Below are 12,326 nucleotides of genomic sequence, written 5' to 3'. Positions count from 1 at the left end.
ATTCAAGCTGGGGAGAGGAAGGTGGATTCTCACGCCACGCGATTACTGAGGCAGGAGGGGAGAATGGGAAAGTCGGAAAAGAAATTAGACTGTGAGAGGACAGTGATGGAGTTTGCTAACCAGCTGGGGAGTAAGTGGGCCGTGCTGGAAATTCTGATCCAGGAGTACAATCTATTGCAGAGAATGTGGAGAACCTGCTGAAGAACAAGAACTTCTGGATTCTGAGATTCCCCCGGGGCACTAATGGTGAAATTTGCAAGGTGACAATATCTCAGCTGGTGCTGGGGGGTAGGAGCAAAGCCTGACTCTGAGTTAAACATTAAAGAGGTGTTTAGCATGGGCGGAAAGAAGTTTTTGTGATTAACACACACAACTGAGAGTCTCGAGATCTGGGTTCTATTTCTGCTTCTGCTAGAGACTTCCGGTGTGAGCTTGGGCAAGTCATTTATGTTACTGTAGTGCCTAGGAACCCCAGTCTAGGATCATGCCCCATTGTGCTGGCTGCTGTACAGAGAAGTAACAAAGAAAACAATTCCTGCCTCAGAGGGGTTGCAGTCTAGGTGATGGGCAGGATGCAAAGGTGGGTGGAACAGACAGCTGAGGGGATGAATGGACAATAAAGCAGAGTTTAGCCAAATCTAGGAAGAAAGTGAGGATCACATTTTTAAAAGCAGACTCTTATTATGGATCCCTCAGTTCCTGGTTGCCCATCTTCAGACACGTAGGGCTGGCCTGGCTGTTTCCACTCTGAGATCCTGGCTTCCGATATATTATGTTAGATACCCAGGAACTGAGGGCACACTGAATCTGCTACTGATAACTTGGAATTTTGCCTCTCTGGGTCTAAGATCCCTGTTTTAGGAGTGAGGGAAAATAGTACTTGCCTCCTTGTCTGGAGTGTTGTGAGGATGCGTTCATTGATACTTATGAGGCACTCCTATGATCCCCAACACTGGATCATTTGGGCATTTCAAATATGTTTCAGAGCGGTAGCCGTGTTAGTCTGTATCGGCAAAAAGAACAGGAGTACTTGTGGCACCTTAGAGACTAACAAATTTATTTGTGCATAAGCTTTCGTGGGCTAAAACCCACTTCATCGGATGCATGCAGTGGAAAATACCATAAGAAGATATATATACACGGAGAACATGAAACAATGGGTGTTGCCATACCAACGATAAGGAGACTAATCAAGGTGGGCTATTATCAGCAGGAGAAAAAAAACGTTTGTAGTGATACCATTGTCAACTGTTTGAAATGGGCCATCCTGATTACCACTACAAAAGTTTTTTTTCTCCTGTTGATAATAGCCCACCTTAATTGATTAGTCTCATTAGAGTTGGTATGGCAACACCCATTTTTTCATGTTCTCTGTGTGTATGTATCTTCCTACTGTATTTTCCACTGCATGCATCCGATGAAGTGGGTTATAACCCACAAAAGCTTATGTCCAAATAAATTTGTTAGTCTCTAAAGTGCCACAAGTACTCCTCATTCAAATATGTTTGTGTTGCAAGATACATGGCTATTCAGCTAATACATTTTATTCAGCAGTTTAATTGAACTGTTTAGTGAAGTTTAGTGAAATGTTGAATCTCTCAGTAATGAATTGAAGATGCAAAGGAATGTGAATTGCAAAACATAAACATGTTGGCTGTAATTTGCACAACAATGATACCAGGGGAATGTGAGGAACGTTTATATGAAGACTTTTATATTCTCCTCCTACTCTTCCTATTTAATAATAATGTAACAGAATAAGAAAGTGTGGCATGTGAATGCTCATGATTTCAGGCCCTGGTGACATTTGATGAAATCTTGCTCTATTCCTCCTGGGAGAAGTGGGATAATTAAGGAGCTTTACAAGAACATGATGGAGAACTATGAATCTTTCATCCCTTTGGGTGAAGAGAACATTCCACTCCCTTATTAGAAGCTTGGTGAGCGGTGACGTTCCTGGGTTGTCCCCAGTTCTAGCTTTTTTTTCCTCTAGTTGCTGAGGGTTCTGGAGGGTCAAGGCTTAGAGAGCTCTGAAACCAGCATTGTTCTGAATGTGCTGCTGGGAGCAGGATCGACCTCCTATCAGACATTTTACGTTTCTGTAGATTCCTTAGTAGCTTCTTTGCTTTGGATCACCCTTCCCCTCCAGTTTCACAAGCAGATTGCTCAATAATCATTTATAATTCCTTCCAGCTAGTATTTCAATGAATTGTATATTGTTCCATAAACAAATTCTACTATTTCCTAGTAGCCTACAGTGAACAAGACTGGGGAGCCATGCGTCGAGGATCAGGGGGACTCTGAGGAGTGAGAGATCCCTGTACAGGTGAGTTACACAAAATACTGCAGTGAGAGGTTGGGGAAGAAAGGGAAACTTTGTATGGAGAGGGAGTTGAGAGAAAGGTAAAGGGCTGGAAAGGAAAAAAGCAAAGCTCTCAGAAGTTCTCTTGCAAATTAGTTACTGAGAGGAGAGGATGGAAAGATAGCGACAGAGATTTTGGAAAAGGTGATAGGGTTCAGAACAGATCTTAATCTAAAGGGAATAGAGAACAGGAAGTGAGTCAGGGTCTTGGAGAGGCAAAGAGTTCCATGGAGATAAGGTACCATAGTGTCTGTACCATCACATTCAGTACAACCATGGGGAGGGGGCGCACAGGCTGGAGGTGCATAATGAGTAGAGGACAGTGTGGGTGGCTGTACAGTTGCAGAGGTGGTGGAATGAGTGTGCTGAGAGCTCTGCAATGAGGAGGACAATCTTGAATTAATGTCAGAGATTGTAGCAGGAAGCCATTGAACATGACAAAGGATTAGACTGATACGGTATCTAATATCAGCCATGTCACAACCTAGCCTTCATTCTAATGGGAACAATATTGTGCCTGAAAATCGTGTTTGCACTGTTCTGTCTGCAATGAACTGTGGTGCAAATATGAGTAGTTAGACATGGCGTTATCTGATCTGTTGGTGGCTAGACCTCTGACTACTTTGATTTAGAGATAAATCTATAAAACTCTGGCCCACGGTCATGTTTCACAATCCCAGCCAATAGAACAGGCTAGCTCCAGAATTCAGGACCTCCCACAGATCAGAGTGGAGGGATTTTGGAAGATCATGAAACAGGGAAGTGCAGTATTCTAAACCAGGTCTGACTAGGAGATAAGTAAAGACTTTATCAGACTCTGAAGAAAGAATTTGGTAACGTTGCATTGGCTCCTCTGTGATAGCAGGATCTATGATGCTCCCCGTTTACACTTTTTAATTTCAAACCCTTTTGTTCATGTTAATCCTCACAGCATTCCCTGAACTGTTTCGTTTTACAGATTGGGACACTCAGGCAGGCTGGTTAAGTAACTTAACCATGGCAACAGAAGGAGGAGGTATCTGAGCAGCAATTAGAATTCAGAGTCACCCTTGTTGGTAACACAGCTCATTTAAGAAGGAAAGGTTAGTGTCATGATCCAGTCAGTGTGGGATGCAAATCCAGACCAGTGAGAGGTTGCGTCACCACCTGCCCTATAACTTTGGGCACCTCACAATGGTTTGCTGCTGTGGCTCCCAACCTGTGCCGCTCCCAACCAGCCTACCAGCATGCAGGGCACACCCTGAATGTCTGTGTGGTAGACAGTCCTGGTTAAGCAGTTCTGACCCCAGCAGTGTAGTACAGCCTCATTCTGACTTCCATCAGCCTGGGTTACTACTTGCACCCTGAGATGCTCTCAGTTCCAAATTTTCCCAAAACCATGAGCTCTGCAATGTTCTGGACTGTTCTGAGAAATAATACGGTTCATTTGTTCCTCTAAAGACACACAAACACACCATAGCTTATCAGCTTAACTGCAGTGAATATACCCTTCCCTTCAAACACAGCACTCAATTGGTTTATAATAAAATAAAACAAACCGATTAATAATAGGACATAGGTTAAGCGATGCTAAGTAAAAGGAAAAAATTAGGAAAGGTTATAAGCAAAAGTGAAAACGCATCTAAAAGTCTAACACATAATTTAGCAAGATACAGGCTTTGTTCAAGATATTCTCTCACCAGTCATTCTTCTTCCCAGCCAGGGCTGACTTTCTCTCAGGACTTTTCACAAAAGCACGAGGGGCTGGTTTCCTTTGTCTTCCTAGGTGAAAGATCTTTGCCTAAGCAGGTTTCTCATCTAAATTCAGTTTCAGAGACTTCAACTCCCCCTGGTTGAAGGACCTGTCTTTCTAAGCTTGCAAGAGTTCTGGCCTCTTGTGTCTGTCTAGTGATGGATGCCTGAAATGGCTTATCATCTGTCCTTGCTTGTATCTCCCAAAGTTCAATGAAGGCAGGAAGCCCTCCTTGGAACTCAGCTTGACCTGTCCACCAGGCACCGAGCTCCTGCTGTCCTTCCCTTCCTCTGAGCTTCCCATCCCCATGTATGTAAATAGGGCTTCCGTTGTTTTGATTCTACCATGCTTAATTTACACAAGAGACAGGTAAATAGCTGCCCTCCCCCTGCTGTCTGCACAGGAACTATTCCTGCCTTTGTTGGACCACACACTTTAAAACATAAAATAAATGAGTATTCATAAGTCCTCCTATAGTGTTAATACATTTCACAATATAAATCACCAATGTGTTACAGGCATTCATGAAAGACCTTCCATGACACAAGACTATTGCATTCAATCAGTTGATTCAATTGCTCATTATCTGAGGTTTAGACCCACCCACCCATCTTTATAGCTCAGATAAAGTTTCTCTTCCTGGCTGAGGTGTAGCCAAGCTGTCTCTTCCCCCAATTTGTTAGCTTTGTTTACCTGGATGTAAATGCATCTCATTTATTTAATTTATCCTTACTGGAAGCATTAAAAATAAATGAATAAAACATAGATGTTACCTCTTTTCCTAATTTTAAGAGGAAAACATGCTTCTTATGCAGTTAGTACATTTATAAATGAAGTCTGGTAAACAAGCGTGCAAAGCTTGAATGACAGAAGACTAAAGAAGAAGTGTTAACATTCATTTTTAGAAAAAAAATGTATGGAGTTCGTACTTTGCTAAATGAAGCTATCGCACAATTATTTAATGACTTTCTGACAGAGAAAGGAGAAGTGTTAATACATCTATACATGTACAATCACATGCAATTTTCTCCGTTTTAGAGAAAAACAGGTTTAGATTTAAGTCCAGGTTTACTTGGTCCTGCCTCCGTGAAGGGGGCTGGACTGGATGACCCCTCAAGGTCCTTTCCAGCCCTACATTTCTATGATTCTATAATTTTAATGCAGTTATTTAATGCACTTCAAAATAAAATAATTAAATAATTTCCAAAACTTTAGTAATTATAGAATACAGATTTAATGCATATATATTAACACTACATTTTACAAAAAAATCTTTATAGACAGTGCTTTTCTAAATAAAACTTCAATATCAGAGCCAGGGCCGGCTCTGGCTTTTTTGCCGCCCCAGGCAGCTCTCCCCGGCTGGCTGGAGTGCCACGGGGAGGGTGGCGAGCCCGGCCGGGGCCCCGCTCTCCCCAGCCGACCGAAGAGCGCGCCCGCGGGCCTGCTCTCCCCGGCGGCAGGAGTGCCGAGGGGAGAGCCGCAGGCCCGCTCTCCCCAACCGGCTGGAGCGCTGGGAGGAGGGCGGCGAGCCCGGCCGTGGGCCCGCTCTCCCTGGCCGGCTGGAGCGCCGGGAGGAGGGCGGCCCCGCTCTCTCCGGCTGGCCGGAGCGCCGGGGGGGAGGGGGTGGCGAGCCCGCTGCGGCTCCGATCTCCCCAGCGGCTGGAGCGCCGCGGGGAGGGTGGCGAGCTCAGTCGCGGCCCCGCTCTCAGGCCTGAGCGCCGCCCCCCTCCAGGTGCCGCCCCAAGCACGTGCTTGGTAGGCTGGTGCCTGGAGCCGGCCCTGGTCAGAGCAATACAGAAATGTTAATACATCATATATAGAATTATGCATTTTTAGAGAGATTTTTTTATGCATTTAGTGCATTTTTAAATAAGGTAATTAAATAATTGTACCTAGTCTTAAAGATGGTAATAAAGAAGTGATAGTACATACATATATATGTATAATACATAGACAAGAATAATACATATATACACCAAATGTATACAGACAAATATTTTTATGCATTAAGTATGTTTCTAAATACTCATTAAATAATTGTACAAAGCCTTAATGATAAAGGAATAAAGGAGTGTTATATAAAATTGTGCATTTCTAGAGGAAAATATGTTTTTTATGCAGTTAGTACAATTCTAAATAAACAGTAAACAGCTGTACAAAGTCTTAATGACAGAAGAATAAAGGAGAAGTGTTAGATGCATTCTTAGAGAAAAATATTTTTTTCTGGAATTAGTATTTTTCTAAATAAAATCTATTAAATAATTGTAGAAAAGGTTACTAGAAAAGAATAAAGCAGAAGTGTTACTTAATACATATATATAATGCATTTTGGGAGGAAAATATTTTATATGCAGTTAGTACATTTCCAAAGAAAGTCATTAAACAATCTTGTAAAGGCTTAATGACCGAGAAAGGAGACCTTAATACATACACATGCATTTTTCTCATTTTTAGAAAAAAAAATCTTGATATGCATTTAGTGCATTTCTAAACAAAGCCTTAAGGTCAGAGGAATAAAGAAGTATTAATACTGACATATAATCATGCATTTTGAAAGGAAAAGATTTCATATGCTGTTAGTACAGTTCCAAATAAAGTTCATTAAACAACTGCACAAGGGTTGCAAAGTATTAATGACCGAGAAAATATAACTTGTGTGTGTATAGTTATATTTTCTCTTTGTCATTAATTATTTATATATATATATATATATATATATATATATATATATATATATATATACACACATACACACATACACACATATATGGTATAACTAGATAATTAATTATATTGTACAGGATATAGTTGTTCTCCAGCCTCCCTTCAGAGATGACCAAGAAAGTTTTAAAATAACACAAAAAGGAAAAAGGCCGAGAGAAGAGAAAAACTTCCCCCACCTCCTCTCGCCTCTCCAGATTGGCATGAGACAAATGGCAGAAACCCCTGTTCTGGGACCTTGGGACAAAACACATCTCATAGGCTCAGCCTATCAGAAGGTATTCTTGAACTATGGGACCTTTTGCAGAATCACACCTCATCGAAAATTAAATTGCATCACATCTTCCTGAGCCAGTCTGTAGGTTTATTCTAGTCTCATGACCTTCTATGGAATTATTCTCTGTATCATATTAACGTGTAATTAATCCCAAGCAAAATAAGTATGCATATACACGTATCCAACTTTGTACAACACCTATGTAAACTTAGCAATTAGCCATATTTGTTTTTTAATTGTGGACCAGGAATAAAATTTCCTCTTTAAGTATACATTTAAGCCAACCTGTATACTATTTTATAGATAAATGACTGTAAGCATATATTCAAACTAGTTTTATAGTATTTTATTATAGGTAAGACCCACTCTCACACATCTTCACACTTATTTTTCTGCATTATTTTATAAAAAATACACACACAGCTTAACTTACAAGAAATCTGGTGGTGTAAAATTGTTTAATACACCCCAGGTAGGCAAAATGCAGACCTAGTTTAAACTATTTTATGTAAAAGCTTATTACACTTTTTACCAAAGATAATACTGTCCTCTCCCTATGCAGTTGCACTGGTGCAAAACTTCAAGCCCAAACATTTTTTTTTTCACTGATACAAAGCCCTGTAATTAATCAGAATGCATCAATATCTTTACTTCTGGAGCAATATTTTACAGAACTAGCTGAAAAACAATTACTTTTCCCCCTCCTCCTCCTACCCCACCACTCATAAATAAGACATGTTGGTTTTGTCTTAACCAAAGAGGAAGAAGTTCATTATGTTTAAAAGATATACTATTCAACCTTTAAAAAATAGGGTTAGCTTGTTTTGAAAGTTTTGCCTACACATCCATTGCCCAGCTTACAAAAAACCCCAACCAAATAAAAACTTCTCTACAGGCAATTTACAAAGATGGTGCTATAGGTCTCTTAATAGGCTCATCGCTTGTAGAATGCACCCTCCTGAGTTACGCCAAATTTCAAAGCAATCTGACTAAGCATGCTGATTTTAGAGCACTTAGAAAGGTGGACCTTTAAACAAATGTCTTGCCCAAACCTATAATACAAGGGATCTTGTGGCTGAGGAGCAGCTGTCCAACCCTCCAACTAACAAGAGGGAAGCTTCTGATACTGTCTCCCACAGTATTCTTGCTGGCAAGTTAAAGAAGTATGGGCTGGATGAATGAACTATAAGGTGGATAGAAAACAGGCTAGATCGTCGGGCTCAACAGGTAGTGATCAATGGCTCCATGTCTAGTTGGCAGCTGGTATCAAGCGGAGTGCCCCAAGAGTCGGTTCTGGGGCTGGTTTTGTTCAATATCTTCATTAATGATCTGGAGGATGGCATGGATTGCACCATCAGCAAGTTGGCTGATGACACTAAACTCGGAGGAGAGGTAGAGATGCTGGAGGGTAGGGATAGGATACAGAGGGACCTAGACAAATTAGAGGATTGGGCCAAAAGAAATCTGATGAGGTTCAACAAGGACAAGTGCAGAGTCCTGCACTTAGGATGGAAGAATCCCATGCACTGCTACAGACTAGGGACCAAGTGGCTAGGCAGCAATTCTGCAGAAAAGGACCTACGGCTTACAGTGGACGAGAAGCTGGATATGAGTCAACAGTGTGCCCTTGTTGCCAAGAAGGCTAATGGCATTTTGGGCTGTATAAGTAGGAGCATTGCCAACAGATCGAGGGATGTGATCATTCCCTTCTATTCCGCATTGGTGAGGCCTCATCTGGAGTACTGTGTCTAGTTTTGGGCCCCACACTACAAGAAGGATGTGGAAAAATTGGAAAGAGTCCAGCGGAGGAGAACAAAAATGATTAGGAGGCTGGAGCACATGACTTATGAGGAGAGGCTGAGGGAACGAGAATTACTTAGTCTGCAGAGGAGAAGAATGAGGGGGGATTTGATAGCTGCTTTCAACTACCTGAAGGGGGGTTCCAAAGAGGATGGATCTAGACTGTTCTCAGTGGTAGCAGATAACAGAACAAGGAGCAATGGTCTCAAGTTGCAGTGGGGGAGGTGTAGGTTGGATATCAGGAAAAACTTTTTCACTAGGAGGGTGGTGAAGCACTGGAATGGGTTACCTAGGGGGGTGGTGAAATCTCCTTCCTTAGAGGTTTTTAAGGCCCGGCTTGACAAAGCCCTGGCTGGGATGATTTAGTTGGAGATTGGTCCTGCTTTGAACAGGGGGTTGGACTAGATACCTCCTGAGGTCCCTTCCAACCCTGATATTCTAGGATTCAATTCTATGATTCTATGAAGGCAGGGTCTCAGTGGGATTCCGGGGACCTGGATTCTACTCCTGCCTCAGCTACTGGCTTGGAGAGTTACTGTAGCCAAGTCACTTAATTATTTGTGCCTCAGTTTCTCCTCCCCTTCTGCAAATTACTCTGTACAGTACAGCTTTGTTGTTAAACAGCCGAAAAATGTACTAGACACTTCACAGAAGGAATGTAGAGAAGGCTCCTGCCCTGAAGAGTTTACAGTCTAATTTTAGATGTGATGCAATGACTCCGAACAGGGCCGGCTCTGGCTTTTTTGCCGCCCCCCCGCTGGGGAGCGCGGCAGGGGAGAGTGCTGAGCCCGGCCGCAGCCCAGCTCTCCCCGACCGGCCAGAGCGCCGGGAGGAGGGCGGCGAGCCCGGTCGCGGGCCCGCTCTCCCCAGCCGGCCGGAGGGCCAGGAGGAGAGCGGAGATCCCGACCGCGGGCCCGCTGTTCCCGGTGGCAGAAGCGCCGGGGGGAGAGCAGCAAGCCTGCTGCAGGCCCCGCTCTCCCCGAGCGGCCAGAGCGCCGGGAGGAGGGCGGCGAGCCCGGCCGCGGGCCTGCTCTCCCCGACCGGCCGAAGAGCTGGGAGGAGGGTGGCGAGCCCGGCCGTGGGCCCGCTCTCCCTGGCTGGCCGGAGCGCCGGGGGCAGGAGGTGGCGAGCCCAGTCGTGGCCTCACTCTCGGGCCTGAGCGCCGCCCCCCCTCCAGGTGCCGCCCCAAGCACATGCTTGGTAGGCTGGTGCCTGGAGCCGGCCCTGACTCCGAATAACAAACAATGGGGTGGAGGATGCCCTTCCAACAAGTGCGGCAACCAATGGCAGCAGAGCTATGGTACTGGGTTGCTATTTATATGCATCGAAAAAACAGACTTCAACAAACTCCGAGAACTGGTGGGTAAGTTATCCGGGGAAGAAAATCAAAGGGAAAGAGGAGTTCAGGAGAGCTGGCAGATCCTCAAGGAGACAATATTAAAGGCACAACTGCAAACTATTCTGATGCAAAGGGAAGATAGGAAGAATAGTACAAGTAAGGAGCTCTTTAAGGACCTAAAAATCAAAAAAGAATCCTACACCACGTGGAAACATGGTTAAATTGATAAGGAAGAGTACAAAACAGCACAAGTCTGTAGGGACAAAATCAGAAAAGCTAAGGCACAAAATGAGTTATACCTGGCAAGGGACATAAAAGGCAATGAAAAATGGTTCTTTGAATACATTAGGAGCAAGAGAAAGAGGAAGGAAAGTGTAGGTCCTCTACTTAGTGGGAAAGCAGAGCTAATAAATAACTGATGAAATTAAGAAAGCTGAGGCGCTTAATGCCTACTGTGCTTCAGTCTTCACTAAAAAGATTAATGATGACCAGATTTAAACAATTTAAAGCTAATGTTAAAAAAAGTATATAATACATAGGTTGGGAAAAGAGTGTCTGTACAGCTGGGTATAGAGCTTAGATCATCCACAAATACAAAGTTTGTTTTTAAAAGACATATGATACATAGAGTACACAATCAGCAATAATCCAATTTACGTGAATAGATTCAGCAATACAGTTTAGATATCAGAAGCTGAATACTCGGTACATCACTCATGAAAAGTTGTACAGGGATTTGGTTGTGGAAAGCAAAATATATCAATGAGTGGAGATTGTCCCTCAGTAAACACAATTAATATTAACAACTAGGAGGAAGGAATACAAGCCAAAATAGGGAAAGAAAGGTTAAAGATATTTAGATAAGTTAGATGTATTCAAATCAGCAGGGCCTGATGAAATTCACCCTAGGGTACTTCAGGAAGTAGCTGAAGCAATCTTGGAACTGTTAGCAATTATCTTTGAGAACTGGAGGATGGGAAAAGATCCAAAGAACTGGAGAAGGGCAGACATAGTATCTCTCTTTGCAAAGGGGAACAAGGAGGACCCAGGGAATTATAGACCAGCCAGCCGAACTTCAGTACCTGGAAAGATACTTGAGCAAATGGTTAAACAATGAATTTAGAAGCATCCAGAGGACAAGAGGGTTATAAGGAATAGTTAGCATGGCTTTGTCATGAACAAATCATGCCAAACCAACTTAATTTCCTTCTTTGACAGGGTTACTGATCTAGTGGATGGGGAAAAGCAGTGGATGTGATATACCTTGATTTCAGGAAGGCTTTTGACACAGTCCCCCATGACATTCTCATAAGCAAACTAGGGAAATGTGGTCTAGAATGATGAAATGACTATAAGGGGGGTGCACAACTGGTTGAAATACTGTACTCAAAGAGTAGTTACTAATGGTTTTCTGTCATAGTGGGAGGGTGTATCTAGTGGGGTCCCACAGGACTCAAGCCTGGGTCCAGTACTATTCAATATTTTCATTACTTGGATAAGAGAGTGGAGAGTATGCTTATAAAATCTGAGATGACACTGAGCTGGGAAAGGCTGCAAGCTCCTTGGAGGACAGGTTTAAAATTCAAAATGGCCTTGACAAATTGGAGAACTGGTCTGAATTCAACAAGACGAAATTCAATAAAGACAAGTGTAAAGTTCTACACTTAGGAAGAAGAAATAAAATGCATAACCACATAATGGGGAATAACTGGCTGGGCGGTTGTGCTGCTGAAAAAGTCCTGGGGGTTATGGTGGATCACAAACTGAATATGGCTTGTCAATGTGATGCAGCTGCAAAAAAGGCTAATATGATTCTGGGGTGTATTAACAGGAGTGTCATATATCAGACACGGAAGGTAATTGTCCTGCTCTGATCGGCAAAGGGGAGGCCCCAGCTGGAGTACTGTGTCCAATTCTGGGTGCCACAATTTAGGAAAGAGGTGGACAAATTGGAAAGAGTCCAGAGGAGAGCAACAAAAATGATAAAAGGTTTAGAAAACCTGACCTGTGTGGAAAGGGCATGTTTAGTCTTGAGAAAAGAAGACCGAGGGCAGACCTGGGAACAGTCTATGTTAAGGGCTGTTAGATAAGA

Source organism: Trachemys scripta, chromosome 2 (assembly GCF_013100865.1).
Source record: "Trachemys scripta elegans isolate TJP31775 chromosome 2, CAS_Tse_1.0, whole genome shotgun sequence".
Classification (NCBI taxonomy): domain Eukaryota; kingdom Metazoa; phylum Chordata; order Testudines; family Emydidae; genus Trachemys; species Trachemys scripta.
This window is presented reverse-complemented; position numbering follows the sequence as displayed.